The following is a 23,919-nucleotide window of genomic DNA, read 5'->3' as shown; positions in this document are numbered from 1 at the left end:
ATCAGATCAGTAAGTCTGCTGCTAACACTATTCTTTCCAAGTTTGTGAGATTCATGCTATCCACTAGAGGAAAACATATTTCTGGTGTTATAAACCATGGTCCAAAAAACACTTCTTTTTCTTACACAATTTCTGAAGTTAACTCTTTACTTGCCTTAGCATTATTTTCTGGGATCTTTGTTCTTAAGATTTTCTTTTATATTTAGAAACAAGTATTTTTTTCTAGGGTGCTTTTTAAATATAATATCCTATTTTAATTGGTAATTTAACTCAGAAACTGTATCTTGCCATGGAAGAGAAACTTTGATGTATCTTTTGGGGATATCTCAATAAAAAGTAATGGCCTTTTGCTGTTCTGCCAATATGAACAGAAAGGCAATATTTGTATATATACTGTAGGAACAGAAAGAGCATGTATAAATGCCACTCTTCTCCCTATTACCATATTCTCAACCCTTCCATGAAAAATCTTAACATGCAAAATAGCCTCAATAGGCAACATTTCTTTTCAAGATCACCTTGCACTGCAAAGTGAGGAGGACAAGGTGGAAGCATTCTAGATACAATGAAATTAATATTTTTTTAAAAAATCCTCTGTTTAATAATAGGGAAAAAGGCATTAAGTAAAATAAGGTTATTTTTCTATCTTATTAAATTGAAATTCCTACTTCCTCGGGTATGTATATTTGGATATCAACATTGTTTTCAGACACAATCAGATACCAGCATTTTAAAAAAATCACTCTTGAATTCTGAACTGATGATCATTGTAATGAAGATTTTATATGACATGTTTATATGACCTTTTATCACATCCTAAGCTATCTCAGAATCTCAAATCAATGATTTTTAATGTAATCAATATAATTTGGATAACAATTAAATTAATGATGTTAGAAATGTAAACTAAGCAACATAAATTTAAAACATAGATTTTATTCTCTAATAATTAGTTATATGTGTCTTTGATTTTGAGAGCAATCAAAGGATTATTAATTTATGTTATGTATTTTATAATTTTAAAATCATTATTTTCCTCAATATTCTTATTTTGAGCCTATATATCTAAACTTCTTCTATCCATAAAGTACCTAGATTATCTAAAGTACTTCCCATTTTAATATCAAACATGGCCTTAATTATGCAAAAATTTCTGATTTAGGTCTGAAAAGTAAGTTTGATCCTTTAAGACTAATGGCAAATTCAATTCTAAAGAGCCCAGCTTTATTTTTAATCCAGAAACTGTTAGAAACCTTACTACCTACTCTTAAATTAAGCAAGATTATAAAATCACCATTATGTTATTAAACCCCTAGCTGCATGGGGTTGGTAAACTGAACCCAGCATTTCTCTAACTTTCTGGTAAAATTAGCTGACTCTTTTGGTTAAAGTGTATAATCTGTATTTAAGTATAATGAAGAAAACTGTCTCTCAATTTGAGTTTTGGCTTATATATTTTTATTAAAAGTTGCTTCAATGTACCTATAAAAAAGCATTGGCATTCTTGAATCAATGCTTTAAAAAACAAAAAAAGAACAGCTATATCATGTAAGGTTAAAAAAATTAACATGTAGAAAACAAACTTTTATCAAAATCTTAATGTCCTCAAGTTATACTTTTTAGGCTCAACTAAGCAACTGTTTAATCTCCTTAGACAGCTATTAGCCTCCCAATTATTTGCTTCATTTGTTGCTTAACAGGAAAGAGAAAAAGGTTATTTGAATGTCTGCTTTCCTTAGTATCTAAGGAATTAAGAAACAAGCAAAATTATTTCTAAGTTACCTTAATATAACAAACAACAAACATCATTTGACTCCATTTAACACACACTGTGAGTTCTAATAGTAAAGGATTTTAGGCTTATATACAGTTTCTTTTTTATACTCTGCCTAAGAGACACACATGAATCTGATTTTTTGACTTGTCTTTGGAAAGTAGGATATTTTATTGAATAATATACCTGAATTTCCCCTGTTCCAGTCTTCCTAAATCATATATTAAAATGTTTAGAATTATCATATACATATGCTTACCTAGTCACTTAAAATTTCAGTAAAGTAATCATTTAGTAATTACCAGGATTTCTTTTAAAGTGTTGTCCTCAGTGTCTTGTTAATATAAGTGCTATAATTGGAACTTGTACAAAATGCCACAGGAACATTTTTCAGAGTAGTTAGTATACGATCAAAAGAGATTTGTTAATTTTAATAGGATTTTAATTTATTTTATTGAAGTGTAGTTGATTTATAGATCCAGTGTTGTCACTGCAGCAGCTCAGGTCACTGCTGTGGCACAAGTTTGATCCCTGGCTCAGGAACTTCCACATGCCTTGGGCATGGCCAAAAAAATAAATAAATAAATAAATAAAATAAAAAAACAAATGTGTAGTTGATTTACAATGCTGTGTTAATTTCTTTTGTACAACAAACTGATCCAGTTATATATATATAACACAGATATATGTTGGCTCACAGATGCAAGCCATGTCTGTGAGCTACACCATGGCTCATGCCAATGCCAGATTCTTAACCCACTGAGTGAGGCTGGGGATCAAACCTGCATTCTCATGGATACTTGTTGGATTCATTTTCATTGAGCCACGATGGGAAATCCCATCTATATATATATATATATTATTCATATTATTTTCCAATATGGTTTGTCACAGGAAATGGAACATAGTTCCTTGTGCTATACAGTCGGACCTTGTTTATCCATCCTATATATAGTAGTTTGCATCTGCTAATCCCAAACTCCCAATACTTCTCTAACTCTTAACAACCACAAGTCTGTTCTCTATATCTGTGAATCTGTTTTTGTTTCATAGATATGTTGATATGTGTCATATTTTACATTCCACATATATAAGTGATAGCATATGGTATTTCTCTTTTCTGACTTACTTTGTTTGGTATAGTAATTTCTAGGTCCATCTGTGTTGCTGCAGATGACATTATTTCATTCTTTTTGATGGTTGAGTTATATGTCACACCTTATTTATGTATTCATCTATCAGTGGACGTTTAGGTAGTTTCCATGTCTTGGCTATTGTAAACACTGCTACTATGAACATAAGGGTGCAAGTATCTTTTTAAATTATAGTTTTGTCTGGGCATATCCCCAGGAGTGGGATTGCTGGATCATGTGGCTACTTTATTTTTTAGTTTTTTGAGGGACTTTCATACTGTTCTCCACAGTGGTTGCATCAATTTACATCCCCACTGACAGTCCAAAAGTTTTCCTTTTCACTTCACCCTCTCCAGCATTTGATATTTAATGATAGCCTTTCTGACTGGTACGTAATTTGATTAGGTCCCATTTGTTTATTTTTGTTTTTATTTCTATTCTATTCTTGGGTCAGGTGACTGACCTAAGAAAACATTGGTATGATTGATGTCAGAGAATGTTTTGCCTATGATCTCTTCTAGGAGGTTTATGGTGTCATATCTTACGTGTAAGTCCTTAAGCTCTTTCGAGTTTATTTCTTGTGCATGATTTGAGGGTATGTTCTAATTTCATTAATTTACATGTGGCTGTCCAACTTTCCCAGCACCACTTGCTGAAGAGATTTTTTTCCCATTTTATACTCTTGCCTCCTTTGTCAAAGATTAATTGGCCATAAGTGTGTGGGGTTTGTTTCCTGGGCTCTGCTCTGTTCCACTGATCTGTATGCCCGTTTTTGTGCTGATGCCCCACTGTAGTTGTATAGTATTGTCTGAGGTCTTGAAGGGTTATGCTTCCTGCTTTGTTCTTTTTCCTCAAGATTTCTTTGGAAATTCTGGGTCTTCTATGGTTCCATATACATTTTTGAATTATTTGTTCTAGTTCTGTGAAAAATGTCATGAGTAATTTGATAGGGATCACACTAAATCAGTAGAATGCTTTGAATAGTATTGCTATTTAAACAAAGTTACTTTTTCAGTCCAAGAGCATGGGATATTTTCCCCTAGTTTTTATAGGCTTATACTCCAATTTTCTTCATAAATAGTTGTTGCTAATAATGACTAATCAAGAAATCAGTAATCACAAATTCACTTTTTGGTATAATTGTTTATTAGATTAATCTATTATAAATTTAATTTTGGTCTTATACATGTGACCATAATGACTGAACTATGTTTATTTTTCCTTCTATTTAAAACATTTTTATTTTATTAAAAAATCCATTGTTATCATTGCTTATTAAGGCCTAATATAATAGATCAGAGTAATTAAAATTTATGTATTTATTGTATATATAAATGACCTATGCATGTTAATTATGGTTATTAATACAGCTATGTGTCTAATTTAGTGTATTGATAGAAGACATGGAAAAATTTGCAACATGCAGTATAATTTTTATACTTTAACATCTCGTATGAAATTAGTTTCTATAATATAGTCTACAGATGCTGAAGGAAAATTGTAGAATAAGATAAAAGCGGAGTTCCCATCATGGCACAACAGAAATAAATCCGACTAGGAACCATGAGGTTGCGAGTTCGATCCCTGGCCTCGCTCAGTGGGTCAAGGATCCGGCATTGCTGTGAGCTGTGGTGTAGGCCGGAGGCTGTAGCTCCGATTAGACCCCTAGTCTGCGAACCTTCACATGCCATGGGTTTGGCCCTAAAAAGCAAAAAAAAAAAAAAAAAAAAAAAAAAAGATACAAGTGAAATTAGAATAATTCACATGTTTGACTTAAGCCAATTGGACAGATTTTGTTGACAGAGATGTTTGGAGGGACCCATGTGACAAAAGGCATTTAATGCCAACTCCAGGGAAATCCGTGGAGAATTGATGGATAATCTGAATTTATTGTACATTCTTAAATCATGAATAAAAATGACATATCCTGTGGACATATTAACCTGATCATTATCATACATAGTACACTGAATGACATTACAAAGAAGCAGAGGCCACAGTTAGGCATGTTTGAAATGTCTAAGTAACATCTAAATTTGAGTACTGAAGAGGGAAAGGAAGAAAAAATGAGTTAAGAAAATGTTGTCAGAGTTCCCATCATGGCTCAGTGGTTAACGAATCTGACTTGCGTACATGAGGATGCAGGTTTGATCCCTGGCCTCTCAGCGGGTTAAGGATCCAGCATTGTTGTGAGCTGTGGTATAGGTTGCAGATGTGGTTTGGATTCTGCACTGCTGTGTCTGTGGCTGGCAGCTGCAGTTCCGGGTTGCCCCCTACCCTGGGAACCTCCATAAGCCACATGTGTGGCCCTAAAAAGGAAAGAAAAGCAAGGAAATGTTGAAAGGGAAAGAATTTGAATATTGTTTTAATTTTGAGAAACAGTTTTTAAAAGCTTAGTAACCTAATGTTCTCTGCCATTTACTTCAGTTTCCTAGTGAATGTTCAGGAAGTTATCAAATATATAGATGATGAAGAAAGCAAGGGTATCAGAGAAGTATAGAGAATCCATTTCGCAAAGGGTCTCTTTGGTTCTGGAAAAGAAATAAGCCAGTTGGTAAAAATTGATATTATCTCCATCTTCCAAATGAAGGATACTGCACATCTTCTTTATTCCTATAAATGCTAATGTCACAAAGTATCTATTAAGAGGAATAAATGTGATAAATTTAAAAGATGTGCATAAGCTAAGGGCCGTTGATATAGAAGGCTTTATGAAAGAAGGGTACTTTGTCTTAGAAAAATTCAAGTACTTTTCTGAGGAGTTTTTCTGAGTCTATGACCCTTTGTATAGATTTCATTCTGTGTGGTAATACTTCTAGGAGAAACTAGTTTTGAGATTTCCTTTCTTCACCCTGAATGTAGTGGAACATGAGTAACCTCAGAGAATTTTGGAATGAAAATTATTAAATTATTGCCAGAAATAAGACATTGAATCAAAGTTTGCAAGTATGCTCATATTTTCAAATTGGACTTAAGTTGATGAGATAGATATAAAACAAACAATGGTACCCTTGTTAGAAATGTATTACTCGAATTTGAGCGAACACCTCTCCTGGAATGTGTAAATTTATAGGTCAGAAGTATCGGACACGAGAACTGAAGCTAGCAAAAATGTAGACATAAGGAGTTCCCTTGTGGCGCAGTGGTTAACAAATCCGATTGGGAACCATGAGGTTGCGGGTTCAATCCCTGCCCTTGCTCAGTGGGTTAAGGATCTGGCATTGCTGTGAGCTGTGGTGTGGGTAGCAGATGCGGCTTGTGGCTCTGGCGTAGGCCAGTGGCTACAGCTCTGATTCGACCCCTAGCCTGGGAACCTCCATATGCCGCAGGAGCGGCCTAGAAAAGGCAAAAAGACAAAAAAAAAAATGTAGACATAAATTTACTGTGTGAAGACAATGACAGAAGGTCTGGTGAAAAGAATTTGGAGGTAGAAAAATCTGCCAATGTCATGGAAACTAAGGGAAAAATGTGTATGTGTGTATATGTATTGGGGAGCAGGTGTACTGGTACTTGTGATCAAAATTTTTAAAGTTTAAAAAGCCCTAAATTTTTAAAATACCTGATACTGACAAATAAGTGTTTTTTTTTGTTTTGTTTTGTTTTTTTGTTTTTTTTTTTTTTTAGTGTTGCTTTTTTAAGGTGATTAATTTAAGAAGGGAATAGGAAAAGATTGATTGCAGATACATTTAATATTATTCCAAGGTCAACTGATTATAAATTTGATTAAATTGACCTAAGCCAATTCTGGCTGTTGACTTAAATCAAAAATTTATTAGGAAGAGAAGACTGATATATTTCCTTGGATGAAAGGACAATTTGTGTGAGTTTCCATTGCAGCACAGTGGAAATCCATCTAGTATCCATGAGGGTGCGGGTTTGATCCCTGGCATCTGTCAGTGGTTGGGATCTGGCATTGCCATCAACTGTGGTTTAGGTGGCAGACACGGATTGGATCCCTGTGTTGCTGTGGCTATAGCTCGGATTCGACCCTAGCCTGGGAACTTCCATATGCTGCAGATGGCCCTAAAAAGAAAAAAAAAAGAACAATTCTTAAATGTCTAAATTGTATCTTTTACAGTCTATAAATATATGGTTATTATGGATTCCAAGTCTTTGATCCAACCAAGAAAACTATCCAGTGGAGCAATATGATCAAAACTTGAAATAAAGAATAAAGTTGGGATTCACAGTCATTTTCTTTTTTCCTTATTTCTCTGGTAGTAATTCCCTGTTGAAATTTTCTACCTCTTTTTATATTAACTTTAGTTTCTATTTGTATTTTAATTTAAGTTATATACATCTATATTTATAAATTTATGTGCACATATTTGAATATTATATTGTATTCCTTTCATCTCTCCTATATTGGAGAATATATCTGATTTTCCACCCAGAATGTGTATATATTATTTATAGATGGCTTTTTTGTTTCCCGAAATTTTCCCTCAATTTCTAATTTTATTAATTGTTCAGTTATGGTATGATATCAATACCTGTTTTCACTTTTATGGTCAATGAATAAAACAAATATTTGGTTTCAGAAGAAATAAAAATATAAAATAGGAAAATATTTCAGTATAATATTAAATATCAAAAAATTTGTAAAATTGGTATTACCACTCTTATTTAGACGCAGAAATAATCTTACAGAAGTTAACCTATATACCCATGTTCTGACAAGAGGTCATTGGGGGAATAGATTAACCTTATTTGTTTAATTCTAAAAGTTCTTTATTCTTACTTTTACACTTTACTGCTACAAAACTGGATATAATTCTATGAATTATTAGAATATATTGAGAGATGGGGTTTGGTTGGATATGAGATTAGGTAGGCAGCCCATGCTCAATCATGAAAGGCTGTGTGTGTCCTCTCACCTCTTGCTGCTCCCTCTCCAGACAAATAAAATGTTTATAAATTTAAAATGCCAATACAAGAACATGGATTTGCTTTGCCTTAAATAAATGAGACTAAACAAAATGAGATAGCTTTTATTTTAAAACATTACTTAAGTCTGTATTTTATATTTCAAGTCAATGTCTAAATATCATTAATAAGAAAAAATTACTTAATGTAATCAACAAAGTATGTATTAGGTTCAGATTATATATAAAATACTTTGTTAAGCATTTAAGTTGCCAAAGGGGCAAGGATGGGTGGGTGGAAGATAGTTCTTATCCTTAGAAAGATTAAAACAGACAAGGAGATAGACAACCAAGCAGGCAATTACAATAGAGTTTAAGTATGATAATGTACAGTATTGTGGGGAAGCGTTGAGGGGAAACTACTGTAACTTTGGGAGGTGAGGAATGCTGATAGAAGTACTAGAAGATTAATAGCAGAGGAGTGAATAGAAGTTACCCAGATCAAGAGACTTGAGTGGAATTAACAGGTGCCTAGATATAGAGCCAGCTTGATAATTTTGGAGAACTGAAAATAGTGCAGTATATCTGGCCCTCTCCTAAATAGTAGTTCAGGAGAGAAGGAAGAGATCAGACTGGAGGTATGAGGGACCAAAAGCATGAAGGGGCATATGAGTTAGTCCAAGGAAACTGGACTTGAAGGAAAAAAAAAAAAAAAGAAATTGGACTTTACCTTGAGGAAAGTGAGAAGACACATACAGAGCCAAAACAGAGGAGTCAAATAATCACTATTGTGGTACAAAATAGGGGACATCATAGAATCGAGGTGTTGTTTTATTTTAAGGAAAATATAATGATCTGAATCAGTGCTGTGTCATTGGTAATTGGAGGAAAGTTTATGTGGAAAAATCAGGATTAGATGATTAAGTGTAGGCTGGAGAGAAGAAGGGAGCAAGACAGAGATGAAAATGTTTATTATTTATGTGCATTTTATCTTTAGAAGATCTTATATTACAACATGTTAATATTTGTTTTCTCATTTTTGTATATTAGGAAAATGTTCTTAAATGTGATGATTTAAGAGAAAAATGAACTGTTACGGAAATGAATATTGAAGCACATATTTAATGGGATATTTTCAAGGAAATGTAAAATGATAAAATTTTAAAACAAAATCTGAAGTAAGCTTCACATTATAATGTAAAACAACTTTAATGTGCCAATATATGCATGCAACATTTTTTAATGTTCTAAAAGACACTAAACTGAAATTTATTCTCAGAGATCCATGGCTTAGCAAAGTGACACAAAAAATTCATAGGAAGTGTTCTTATAATTAACTAGAAACTTCCTTGCTTTGAGAAGATAATTTGAAATATATGTTTTTATACTTTGATATAAGATAATGCAAAAAAGTTCCTGAATTTAACAACAACCAAAAATAAAAAACCCTGGAAGAATTTTTGATAAGAATCATTTCACTTAACACTTAACTTGTTTTTTTTTTCTATATATTGGGTTCCTGTGTGATTTTTGTATTATCCTTTCCTTGGGTGTCCTAGCATCCTGCAAATATTGGTATACTAGGTTAAGTACTTCTATGTATATATTAATACAAACAATTGTTATAATATCCATTGTTTTTGGAAAAAGAACATGTTGTAGCATACAGCAGCTTTTAAAATCCTTCTACTAGAGGGAGCACCTATCATTTCTGTTCATATTTCCTTGAGCAAAGTAAACCCTAAGGCCAAATAGGGCAAACAAGTGTTATCCTCATGTACATGCAAAAAGTAAAAGAACCAAATACTTGTGAAGAGCTCAAATTACTACTCAGATCTGCCTTTCTGGTTATGATTATATTAATAATACCACTTGATTTTATGCTGAAAATATAACCTAAGAAAGATCTACTTCTAAAATACTAAAAAGAAAATGAGTAAAGATTCACTTATGAAGTTGTACCACACCATTAATTTCAAATAATGAAAGTATAAAGAACTCAAAAGGAGCTTGTTATAACTTTCAAGTGCCTGAGTCAATAAATAAAAAATGAAATAAATTCCCTTATACATATATATGTGAACTATGTAAAAGAACAATTAATCCTATAAATAATTCAAAGCCTTTATGTTATTTAATTATCATTTTGTAATTAAATGTTACATATTGTTATATGTACACAGAATAAGAAGTAAACAGGACAGGAAATTCATGATCTTATGGACCTTATATTCTAGTAGAGAGCAGTCCAAAAAGATATAATTAAATAATAATAACAAATAAATAAAATATTATAAGAAAGTGATTAATGCCATGCAATACATAAAGCAGAGTTAGAGGAAAACTGGTATCAGTAAAATTCATTCTATATTCAGAGAATCTCCTGAAAACATGAGAAGATAACAGAAGTCTTATCTTTACTTTTTTCACATGTTCATCATTTTGAAACAATTTCCAAACCATGTTTGTAGGAAGTGAACTTAGTTCAGTCTAGGGGAAAGAAGGAATCTAACTTTGAATAATCAAGTACATTAGCTAAAATGAAACATTATTAATAACTTTTCTCACATTCCCTTCCTTTGCCATTTTAGTTATTCTTAAAAACTAAATGAGGTAAGTTAAATGACCCCAAAATTCCATAGCTGCATTCATAACATAATCCTTACATGTTCAGGAATAAGAGAACAAATCTGAGTTGGAATATAGTTTAACTCTACATATTTTGAAAATATATTTTGACTGGTCAGTATGTAAAGACCCATTGGCAGTTTTCAAATACAGATCATGTGCCTAAGAACAAATTGCCAGCTAAGAGGACCATTTGAGGTTCTAAGAGGCATTGTGAGGACAAGAAGTCTTACTTTCGAAAGGGTTGAGTCTAAAAATGCTTCAATCTTAACTGTATTTCCTTGCTTATTTAAATGATTACTTCGAATTTTGTATTCCAAAGATCACAGGTAACTTAATTGGGATAAAATGATCCTAAATAGCTCCTCTGCAAAAAAATGACCCAAGGTTAGAGTATCAAGATGCTAAGACACAAGTGACAAACATTGCCCAATGCAGTAAGCATAATACCAAGAAATCAAGAACTAGCTAATCCTCCACCTCAAGATAGCTCTATCTACTGCAGATGCCTCTCTCTTTTTTTTTTTTTTTTGTTTTTGTTTTTGTTTGTTTGTTTGTTTGGTAAACTTTAGCTTCTGAATTTCTGGATGAGATCTTATGTACTCTGGATTTTTAAGCTTATATTTTATAATAAGCACCAGGAATAGTAATGTTAAGAGCCATATTGATTTTGTTACTAACAACTGGTTTGATGATACATGTGGCTTTGTTATGATGATATGTATGGAGGTTGTTTGTGGGACATTATATAAATTGTGGGACATTATATCAATAATGTTGCTTGGAATTCTACTTGTTGCCTTTAAATTGGTACCACGTACTCTCCAGCTAAGGACTGAGATGTGTCTCCCACTCTGAACTAATAAGAAAACAGAAACAGCCCTAACAATATACTCAGGAAAAGTTTCTTACCTTGTAGAAGTTTTCTTTTTATTTGGGAAGAAATCCTGTCCACAAATAAACAGCTATTTCAGGCAGTGAAAAAAAAAATGTTTTGAGGGTAAAACGTAGCAAGATCATGGAGTGAAGAGGGTTACTGGTACTATATGACATAGTGTGGTCAGGGACCCTTTTCTTAAGAGTTGACATTGAGTAGAGACATGAATGAAGTCAGAAAATATGAGCCAGAAAATTACTCATCTTAGAGATAAAAGCAACACATAAATACATCAGAAGAAAATAAATGCACTTGTAAACTATATATTTTTATATTTAGTTTTGTGGGCAATATATCTTCAAATGTCTATTGGAAAAAGAGAGTAGTTCAGTGACAAGAAAAAGGGGTGGACCAAATTCAAAATTTTTAGTGTGAATCTGATTATTAAAATAATAAAACGGCCAACAGAAGAGGATAGAACATTTTTCTAATTGGAAGTGTGATTATCATCCATAGTATTAGGATGAGAAGACTGATAAGGCACTAATTATGCAGAAGATGAAAATGCACAGTCCACAACTGATTTGCTAGAAATTAAAACAAGCAAAGAATGAAATTTTGTTTGTAATTAGGATTGCTCAATGAGAGACAGTTAGTAATTAATTTTTTGTGTTGGATTGAGTTTTTATTAGCTATCTGTCAGTTAGTCTAAGTAATGGCAGAACATTTTGTCAGGAGGAACAAAATACTTTTTTTCCTGATCCAGAAAGTAAGACACATCTTTCTACTGAGTAATTGACTTGATAATGCTCATATATTAATTCAATAAGTGCAAGTATAGACTGGGAATATGACAGTGACTCAAAAAAAAATCCTTAACTATGTAAATTTGCATTATAGAGGATAAATTAATGCATTGTCAGACAGTTATAAAGATCACTGAGTTCTGGCAATAAATTGAACTTTATGTTTTGGAGTGCTTCATTTTTTGTCACTAGCTGATCAGTCAGATTGCTATTGAAAGCAACTGGCAATAAACTGTAGTTTTCTATATTTTAGTACTATTTTGTATAACCAGATAATAACTTGATAAATTTTAATGTTTCATAAATATTACACACTCCTCCGTTTTGATTTCCTTATGTTTGCTTCTATTTCCTATTTGTGTGTGGTTTAGTGTGTGTATGCAAAATGACATAAACTGTGTGACATCAATAATTAAGTATGAGATAGTTTGCATGTAACCTCAAAAGAATATAAATAAAAGTAGAATCATAACTTGAAATGTAATGAGTACCTTTGCCAAGTGAAACAAATGAGACATGGTTTTGTGTTCATGCAAACTTACTGCTTAGTATTTTGATATAGATTTCAAAAAGTCCCACATGCTCAAAAACAGCTCTCCCAGTCTTGAGATTGCACCACTGGGGATTGCTTTGAACATCTGAAATCTTTTCTGTCATTATTAGTCTTCTTGCATAAAGTAAATACTCCAGGCAAGGTGAAATCCTGGATTTTTCATCTCAGTTAAAGATTTAGCAACTTATCTCAGAATAACTTACTAGATAATGGTCTTGTGAGAATGAAATGAGCTGAAGGATAATCATCTAGGCTAGAGAAGGCTTCTGGGAGATTAAAATTTTTTTCCGATTGTCTGTTTTACATAGGGTTGTCCCTGCATGTCCCATTAATTTTGTTTTAATAGAGCTGTGACTTCTCCATGCCTTCTCACAGCTGCAGAAATTCACATTTACTTCCAGTGGTTCTACATAATCTAATCTGGTAACAGCATTTCAGAGATTGGGATATAGACTCCCAAGAATGAATGTGTGAATTTTCTAAAAAGCAAGGATATTGAGACCCTGAATTTAGATGTATTGAAGGAGGATTCACTTGAGTCCAGAGTTTTTAGTCACATTTCATGTCACAAACTTATGGATTTTTAAAAATAATTATATATGCTATTTATTATGCCTAATTCTTTAAAAGAAACCTTGCTTATATGAACACTGGGAACATATTAACTTGTGTATTAGAGACATTATCTTTAATGAGATTTGGTAAAAATAAAGGACACGGGTATGAATTGTCTCACGTATTCTTAAAATGTTTGAATACTCAATAATACTTCTGTTTTGGGCCGTTCATCTGACAATTGTATTAGGCTCAAAAAAGTACTTAGCCTCACTGACATGTGCTATATGTCTTTTTTAAAATGGATTAAAATGTTTAAAATTAGCACTTTTATTATTAATGGCAGCATTAATAATGGCAGTGCAGTGATTTATAGTAAAATGTTCAAAGTAAATCTGAAATATATAAATTTTTAAGAATTTTTTCTTTTTTCAGCAAATGTATATTTTGAAATATATATATTGAAATATATTTAGACTGACAATAAGTTCAAGTGGGTTTTGTTGGAAGATACAGTAATTATATTGGCTATCTAACATGGCGGCTCTATGATGGAAGTCAGGAAGGGAAATGAAATATTTTCTTTGACTGGAAACAGAATAAAGTTCTCCCAAGTCAAGTACAGAATTGGACATTTTGGTCAAGATTAGAAAATAAAACTTTTGAAACATTGAAAAAATTACCTTTAGGTATTAAAAAGTCAAAGCATATAATGAACCATCAATTTTATCTGTAAAAGCCACACTAGACTACCTCTACCTTAACACTACAATTAAAAGAATCTACTTCTTGACATTTTAAAGAAAACATAATTTCATTTTGTGGTGAAATCTATTACAAGGTGGAAATTAGATTGTACAACCAAAAAAAGAAACACTGATTAATATGTGTATTTAACTAGATCTCTGGAAGCCTAGTGCCTTAGAATTCGCTGAAGATGAAAAATTGCCATACAAAGTAGTGTAAATCTTGAGAAAAATGCATGTTTTCTTAACCATAAAATGCTAGATAGCATTACTTTGAACGTAAAGCAAATTCTTACTCATTATTAGTTGATAGCATGAGGATATTATGGCTATATATGAAGCAATAAAGATAGACAAATAGGGGTCCCCGTCGTGGTGTAGTGGAAACAGATCCAACTAGGAACCAGTGGGTTTCATAGGGTTGTGGGTTCGAACCCTGGCCTCGCTCAGTGGGTTAAGGATCCAGCATTGCCTTTATATCACAGATGCGGCTCAGATCTGGCGTTGTTGCGACTGTGGTGTAGGCCAGCAGCTGGAGCGCCGATTAGACCCTTAGCCTGGGAACCTCCATGTGCCATGAGTGCAGCCCTAAAAAAAAAAGCAAAAGCAAAAAAAAAAAGACAAATACTGGTAACTATTGTATTTTGTATTACATGCTCTTTTTATTAATACAGTGCAAGGCCCACCTAGGCACAATTCCTTTATTTATTTATTTATTTATTCATTTATTTTATTTATTTTCAGATGCAGATGCTTAAAAAAAAGGCCACTCAGTTATAGAAAAAATATTTTTATCATAGCAAAAAAGCTGGTATTTTAGAAAAACGTAGATTTTCCTTTCTAATCAGCATAATTTTTATGTATTCAAATGTATGCTGAAAAGGTATTAAAACCATATTTGGGAAGAGATAAAAAGCACATCCTATATATAGTGCCTACGTACAATGAGGGGAAAAAGAAATGTATCTGTAAAGAAGTAGACTGTGGGGTTCCATAAATCTGAAAGATTTTATCCTTTTTTAAAAAGACATCTAAGCAAAATATAAAATATTAAGTTCATTTTATTGATAAATACACAGATAATTGTTTATATTATCTGTACATTTCTACAGTTTGACATTTTTCATAGTTTAAAAATTGTCTTAAAATTGTAATGCTTCCTTAGTTCAGATTTTCTTTGTCACAGTCTAATGATCTTTATGCACTTAAAGCAAATATTTAGCCAGCTCAGTTATTAGTAGAAAGGAAAATCTAATAGTGAATTATGGTGGAGTTCCCATAGTGGCTCAGCAGAAACAAATCCAACCAGGAGGCATGAGGTCCGGGTTCAATCCCTGGCCTCTCTCAGTGGGTTGAGGATCTGCTACTGCTGTGAGCTGAGGTGTAGGTAGCAGATGCGGCTTGGATCTGATGCTTCTGTGGTTGTGGCACCGGCTGACAGCTGTAGCTTCGATTGGACCCCTCACCTGGGAACCTCCATATGCCATGGATGTGGTCCCAAAAAGGAAAAAAAAAGTGAATTATAACATAGTGTTAATAGTGCATTTAATCTACAGAATTTTATATTCCATAATGTTCAAATATCAGTTTGATGGCTACCGGTGGATTTTAAATACCACCTTTATATTACTACTGAAGAAACTACAGCCTTCAAATTTCCTGATGGAGCCAAATGCAAACAGCTAATGGTTATAAAAATAGAAATAAAAACCAAGTAACCAGACTTAGGTATTCAATCCTTAATCATCCTGGAGCATATTGCTTTTAAGACATTTTGACTCAGTTATAAGCCTTTCCTAAATGTGACAAATCTTGTTAGGTAATGTCCTTGGGCTTTTATAAGATTTTATCAATATGTAGGCCACATTATAGCTGTCATTTTAAAATAAAGATATAAAAGAACAAATACAACAAAAAGTCCCACTTGAAATAGAAGCAAAATCATATGAAAGCACTTCATGTCCCCAGAAGTCTAGGAAGGTACATAACAGAGTCATTAAGTACACTCCAGTATTGAAAAATGCAGCTTAGGAGTAGGGAATTGTATTTTAAATAATGTGCAACTTCTCTTTTCACTGTAATTACAGTGAGATCTTTTGTTCATTACCCAGCTTCCCTGATTTATTTGTCTCCTCACACTATTACTCTCTGATATATATATTTAAGTATTCTTGTTGTTTAGTATTGTTTACTACTTGAAATGTTAGTTTCAACTAGGAAATATTAGTTTCAAGTTGTTAGTTTCATACTGAAATGTTAGTTTTGTAAAAGTTGAATATTTTCATTTTAGTATTAGCATTATTATTACTGTTACTGTTACTTTTTTTTGCTATACATTCCTAGTATCTAGAAATGGAATACTATATAGCTCTTGTCTTTAAATAACAGACATATAATAGGCACTCAGTATATCTTTTGTAGTAAGTTTTATGATGGTATATAATTAAAAAATTTACTAATTATCATGTGAATAATGAGAAGTAAAATAATATAGTAATAATTCAAATGTTAAAACTTTCATTTAAAATTAAGATCTCGATGGCACTGTTGAAAAGATGAACTAAAACTAATTTAAAAATAGAAACCTTGGGAGTTCCCATTGTGGTTCGGAAGCTTAAGAATTCCACAAGTATTCATGAGGATGCTAGTTTGATCCCTGGCCTCACTCAGAGGGTTAGCTGCGGCGTAGGTCACAAACTCGGCTAGGATCTGGCATTGCTATGGCTGTGCTATAAGCTGGCAGCTACAGCTCCGATTTGACCCATAGCCAGGGAATTTCCATCTGCTGGGGTGGGGCCCTAAAAAAAAAGAAAAAAGAAAAAAATGGAAACATTTATTTAAATGAAGACATTATATCATTTCTGCAGTTGCATATGGCTTACATAAAACCTTTTCGTGTAAAGCAAGGGGAAACTAATAGCAAATAGTTTGTCATGATTATGTATCTCATGAAGAGAGGGAATGGAAAGAAGGAGGTTAATTAGCCACTCTGGATTTGGACTATAGTAACATTTGTAAAGGCCTTATAAAGTCACTGCTGAAATCTCCTCCACAAACCCAAGCAATATTGTCTGTGGTGGTGAATGATTAAGATCCCTGCATGAGCCACAGATATCTCTTTGTAGGATTACTCCCAGGCTTGACATAGTTCTTCTACTAAGCCATGCCAAGGTGGTTCAGAGCAAGCTCCATCATTGGCCACAGGCTCAGCTCACCATGTTTAAGCTCTAGCAGTGAGCCTGGGGAAAGGAAAGGTGTGAGCATGGTTCTCCAAAGTGGTCTGAAAGGTGAGAGACAATCACAGATTGGTGAAATAGCATCTCTAGTAGCATACAGGCATGCAGTAAGAGATTTGGGTCTATTTAATCCTTTGTATTTTTTCTCTGTGTTTGGCACAAACCTGTGGTGCAGTAAATATTTGCTGAATAAATTAATGAATATATGTGCAGCAATTTAGCTGAACATTAGTACATAGTTTGATTTTCTTTTCCTTTACAGTTTGAAAATACTGCTCTAATATCTTTTGTATGCACTGATGATACTGAGGAGCATATTGTCAATTGGATTTTCTGCTTTTTGTTGTTGAATAACCCCTCTTTGCTAGAAGCTTCCAATATTTTGTTTCTTTGATAGTCTTACATTTCACCATAACAAGTTAACATGTGTTTTTGTGTGTCTTTTCCTCACCATTATGTATAATTTTTAGTGCTTTAAAAGTCTTTTAATTATGAAATAATTTAAAATGTTTAAAAGAAGTTTTATTTTGAAATAATTATAGATTTATGAGATGCTACAAATTGTACTGGGAAGTTCCATGAACCCCTTCTCTAGCCCATTCCCAGGCAAAATCCCACACAGTATATTATCAAAATCAAGAAATTGACATTTAGTACATTCGGTAGATTTTAATAAGAGTTCTGTAGGTGTGCAGACACTCATTTGCCTCTCAGGGAAACTTCTTTACCCCTGCTGTGGAAAAGCTTTATCATGTGTAGTCGTTTCCTCCAGGAACAATTTCTTTTCTCCCCACTGTTCTCCAGGAAAGAAGAGTGGGGAGGAAAGAAAATACTCAGCTACTAGTCTGCCTATGACTAGCATTATCCACTTCCCAGCCTTTTAAATGGTATGATTAATTTTTGGCTTCTCAGCTGGAAAAGCCTGAGCAAAAATCAACCCATAACAACGATGGAGGCGGGAAGAAAAAGAATCATGTTCTAACCTATTTCTTCTTTGTGACATGACCCTTTTTCCTTTAGGGTTTACAATTTATCTCCCTACCTTCTCCTACCCACCCCCCACTGCTCCCACCAGGTCCATTAGTCTCCCTCTTGCTTTCATGGGGTCTCCAGGTCTATGTTTAGAGAAAAACAAAAATCCTGTTAATTTTCTGTTTATTGAGACCTTCAATGACCATTAAATACTTTGTTTGCTTAGTCTTTGCTAGCATTTATATTGTGTTCCAATATTTTTGTTGATGCTACCTCTCTAATTAAAATGAATGGCACCTTTTGTCTTAAATACTTGACTGACCTTGATGTATTAGTTCCTTGGCCTGGAGTATTTGCTTTTAATCTTTCTTCCCAAACTTTAATTTTTGTTTTCTTTAAAGAAGCCACTAAACAACATGTGATTGCCATTACCTTATATGATTTGTCAAGTACCAGAGAACCTGTCCATGAATAACATCTGCAAAGTTTTAGTGTTACCTCCCTAGACCTAACCACTTGATAAATCTATACTTGGATTGCCTTAGGTGCCTCTCAAATATAAATGTGTCTGAATGCTAACCTGTTCTATTTCCAGGGTGGGTGGTCTTCTTCCAGAGATCCATTACACTAAATAGCCCCATCACCCATCAAGCCAGAGATAAACTGGAAAAATTCTCAATACTTTTGTTTCATTCCTCATATCTAGCTCATCACCAGTTTCTGCCAGTTTTATCTCTTGAATATCCTTACATCCTTTCACCTTTATCCATCTCTACTACCATCACAAAATCCAATATCTTGCTGGAGAAATTACTAGAGCCTCAAGCTAAATAAACTTCAAGATGTTTTCCAAAATTATCTATTATATTTTTAATGATTAATATTTTATTTTGATTATGTAAACTCCTATATATATTAAGAATTCTAACATAAATTTCAGAAATATTCTTCCATGTACTTCTAATTCATGTGTTATTTTTATGGTACATATTTTAAAACTTCTTATATAATATTTTATTTTCCATTTATGATTTCTGAATTTTAGGTCTTCTTGTAAAAGCCTAGCACACTCAAAGATCTAAACAAAATCTTAAATATTTACTTCTAATACTTTTGTGACTTCACTTTTCACTTTAAAATTAGAGAATAGCTGTAATTTATTTTGATACATTTTTAAATTAAAGAAAATTGATAAAAAGATTATATTCCCCAAACTAGGTCAAATCCCCATGTTAATCATGTTATATATTCTCAGCTCATAATTACACGTTTTGAATGATAATTAAGTTAATCTGTCTCTGACTGCACTCTTTCTACATATCAATTGCCTCTCAAAAATAATACTAGTCTTAAGATTAGCAAATGTAATTATTGTTACATTAGCTAACATGTGATGCTTACTTTGTGTCATTGTTTTGATCATCTTACAGGTATTAACTCTTTTAATTTTCATATCATCTCAGAGGCAGTTACTAGTTTAGATTTTTAAACTCTGTGAAGAACAAAGATGCTGTCTAATTTGTTTAATAATCTCTCAATAACTGGTTTTGAATGAATTAATCAACCGATTATATTATTCAGCCTTTTCCATCAAAGTAAAATATAATGGACTTATGTTATTGAAAATACAAATGACCTTAATATACACCTTTTCATAACATATTGCTTGTTTGTCTGATTGTTCATTTTCAAATACAATATTATCAGAACACTTTGATGATTAAGTGATGATTATTTTTGGAAATTGACAGGAATACGAGATCTAGTTATAAGGATAATATTAAGTTAAAATATTTCTGCATAGGCATATTTCATTGGAGTGATACTAGATTATATGCTTAATAATATATGTAAACATGTTAATAAAGAGTAATAACCTACATATGGACTTCACATATAGATAATGTAAATATCACATTATAGATTTTCTGGAAAACATTTAAATATGTTATTCTGTAATAAGACATTGGTTGCTTCAACTGCCAACTCATTTTGCACCATTTGAGGGGAAGGGGCTCATGTATATCATTTCTTTAAACAAAAGACAGTGGATATATTACTGTTTCAATCTTTACTAATGAAAATTTATAGAATGATTTTGGTAATTATCTCTTCCCTAAAACTGGAGCTAGTTTCATGTTATAGAAAAGACATATAACTAGCCAAACATCTGTAGTCAGTGACATTTTTTAGATAAGGTCAATGTTGGCTTCTAAAATTATTGCTTTTAATTTAATTGTCGTATATGAAAAGGAGTATAAAAATGTGATTATAGGACAATATGACACACCTTTAGTTTAAGCTCCAAGAACTTGTGTTTTTAAATTTCTCTTTAGTGAGAAAACTTTGTTTTTGGAAATCTGTACACTCAAATTTCTAATACTATATTGTAGAATATTAGATTGTTGTTCACATAAAGTTTACTTCTTCTCAGTTCTAGTCTTCATGGAAAGAATGTATCTGTACCCACAGTTGTTGAGCATGGGTGTGTGATATGCTGCTATCATTATGGGATACATGCAGATATGTTACATATTCATTCTGAGCCTAGGCATTCAGAGACCTTGCATGATTCTGCTCACTCTCTGGGACCAACTGGTATCATCAGGGAAACAAATTTACCTTAGGTAGCTGGTTGGTTCAACATAATGAAACATGTAGAATTGACTTCAATTTTATCTGTAGCTAGTGACAAGCCCAATCAAACCTAGCTTATATAGCAGGAACCTAACCAACCTGCAGATACACAAGCAAGAAACAAATGCTTGTTGTTTTGTGTCATTAAGATTTTCTGGTTAACTGTAACAAAGCATTGTTGTGCAGTAGCTAAATTAAACAAATGTACTATTATATTTTCCTTAATGTCTAATATTGCAATTTTGCAAAGTGAGTCTTTGGTAGAAGAAAAAATTAACACAATCATAATCTGTTTTATTAGAAATATCTGGAAAAATTTTTTATAATTTTACATTGAGTAAACTCAATAGTCTGTATATTTTAAGATATAAAGAAAAACGAACAATTTTTTTGGCATCTGTAATAAGATTTTTTATAGTTGCATATAATTGAAAAGAGCAAAAGAAAAATGAGAAAGATGTTTATTTCTCTCTCACATAGAATACCTTCAAATATCAGCAATCCAGTGTTGCAATGTAGTCCCACAGTATCATCAGAGACCTAAGGTTATAGCTTTCTTTTTCACTATCAGAAGGCCTGTCTTTCATGCCCAAAGTTACCTGGTGATCTAAGATAGCTACTAGAACTTAAGTCATCAGAAATTAAGCACAGGCCAGAATCAAAAGTAAAGAAATAAAATCCTTAAAAAACAAACAAAAACAAATAGTCCTTACTGGCTGTTTTAGGCTATCTGCACTAGCTTTCCTAGAAGCACCATGCAGCAACTCTACTTAGCTTTCATTGGCCAGGATTAGATCATGTGACCACATCTTGTTTAAAGGGAGCCTCAGAAAGATAGCACTAAAAATTGGGTTCTCTTTCTAAAGAGCAAGGTGACTAGGAATGAGTTAGGAAGTGTTGCTTTATTTATTTACCAAGAAAAGTTATTGTATGTTATTGGCCAGGTCAACTGAAAAAAAAATGCGCCATATGAGAGTTATAAGTTTTACTTAAGTTTTATTTGGGGCAAAATGAGGACTATACCCCAGAAGTCAGCATTTCATAAACTGCTCCAAAGAGGGAGTAGAAAGTCAGTATATATATATATAAGGAAGGGGGATACATTCAGTCAAACACGCATTTTGGCAGAGGCTTACTGCTATTCAGCAGGAGCAGATGTCACCATTAACGATTTTAGAGCTTTTCTAGGTATGAGGTGATGCAGGAATTGAATTCATAAAGTTTTCTCCTAAAAATATCTAACTATCTAAAGGCCTTTTCTGCCAATTTTCCTAGAGCACAGAGATCTCCACCTTGAACTCCTTTTGGGGTGTATTGAAGGTCAGCAGCTGCAGTGACTAGTGACCTAATTCCTGTAGAGAAGTATGGCAAGTGCCAGTTTTTAGTTGGCAGCCATAAACTCACTAAAAAAGTTAAGACTTTAAATCTCAGGAAATTTTTAAATCTAAAATTCCTAAGATTCAGAAAAAAATGTGCACAGAGTTTGAAACTATATTTGAAGTGTGTTTTAATATGTTTTATATAATAATCCCATTATCTTGTTCACTCACCCCTTCATTTTCAGTTTAGCAGATATGATTTAAAAAGAGCTTACTCTGCTGTTTTCTCAATATTTTTGTTTTTTCATGCCAGTCTAGTTAGGTGATTTTGAATAAATGAAAAAACTTATCAGTCAAAGTTGTGCCGTGTTTATCATGAAAAGCGAATATTGTTGTATTTTTTCCAAAATGCAGCAAGATATGCTAATCTCTCTTTACACATTTGTGTAAGCATTATTTGTTTTTCTTATTGTTTTTCTTCTAAGCCTACAATTGAAAACCAGTTGAACGATTTAGACTTTTTAATCATCGTCAATAATTGAATTACAGCTATAGTATATCAATACATTTAGGTTATAATAGTTTCTATTGTATAAAGTTTATGGAAACATATTAACCTGATGATTCTCTCTATGAGGGTCAAATTGATTGCCCAAATGAATAGCTATTTAAGTGGTATCAAGCTAATGTATTCTAACAAAACCTAGAAAATATTCATGGTGATATTATAGATTTCAAATAAGTTTAATTGAATAATTCATTAAAGTACCTAGTGGGCATTCAATAATGTTAGCTGTTACTATAAATAACATTACAAAAGCATAACACTCCAATAATTAGAGCAGGAAAATAAGATCAAAGTACTTTGGTGGCAATATGTAGGATGGGAAGGAATCAGAATTTGCTACTAGTGAAGAGATCAATTAAAAGGCTATTAGAGTGCTCACTTCTGTAGCACATATACTGAAACTGGAACAATATAGAGAAGATTAACATGTTCCCTGTGCAAGTATGACATGCAAATTTGAGAAGTGCTCCATATTAAAAAAAAAAGGCTGTCACAGAAAGTTGTCAATGAGAAATGGAGGGACCAGGTGGCATTCGCAGAATCTAAATACAAAGCTATTAGTAATAAATCTAGAACATGGCAGTAGCAAAATATCTTACAGATGTAAAACAGTACACTGGGGTTATTCATAAAAGGAAAGACACGATTATGATTGTGATCTTTGAAATACCAGGATGAAATGCCAAAATTGAAACCCTAAAAACTGATCTATTTTACACCCTGAAAAAATGAACTTAATGAAGAAAGATGCTGCCTGAACTGCTTAATTCCAGTTTATTAGGGTTAAAATTTGTAGTGAATTCATCTTTAGGTCGAGGTGTCCTTTTACCTTCTGATCCAAGCATGGCAAGAAAATAATTAGGCTGTTATTTCCAAACTTGTTGGGAAAACAGTTTTTCTTCTAGAGTGATCACTACCCTCTAAAGACTGATTATTTTTACTGTTCTAATGGTCTCTTGGGTGGTTTTCAGTGTCATTGTTTTTTTTAACAGATGAAAGTAATAAATGCATGGTTGAAGGGGTATGCTGGTATTATAGGCAAATTCTTTCCTGAGGCAATATGAAATACCCTGTCACTTAATGATTTATATAATAGTTATGAGCACAGAACTCAGTACAACCAAAACATGCATTCACTGGAGTCTCAAAATAAAATTCAAAAGCAGAATCTCAATCCACTTCAACTGTCAGGACTCACATAATCAAACCTTTTTGTATGACAAATCTTCCTCCAGAAGATAGTTTCATTA

The 23,919-nt window shown here is 32.7% G+C and overlaps 1 protein-coding gene and 1 non-coding gene across 10 annotated transcripts in view; both read left to right on the top strand.

The window, feature by feature from the left end:
• Positions 1-23,919, top strand: part of MDGA2 (MAM domain containing glycosylphosphatidylinositol anchor 2) — an 837,423-nt gene that overhangs the window by 744,864 nt on the left and 68,640 nt on the right. The window lies entirely within an intron of this gene.
• Positions 23,041-23,147, top strand: LOC146406911 (U6 spliceosomal RNA). The gene has a single exon (XR_014834293.1). It is a non-coding gene; the product is annotated as a U6 spliceosomal RNA (small nuclear RNA).

This window comes from Sus scrofa, chromosome 1, assembly GCF_054392235.1.
Source record: "Sus scrofa isolate SSC_HxYL_T2T_F1_AM1 chromosome 1, Sscrofa_HxYL_maternal_Yorkshire_Landrace_v2.0, whole genome shotgun sequence".
Lineage (NCBI taxonomy): Eukaryota > Metazoa > Chordata > Mammalia > Artiodactyla > Suidae > Sus > Sus scrofa.
The sequence above is the reverse complement of the archived record's forward strand: the minus strand, read 5'-3'. Positions and strand labels throughout refer to the sequence as shown.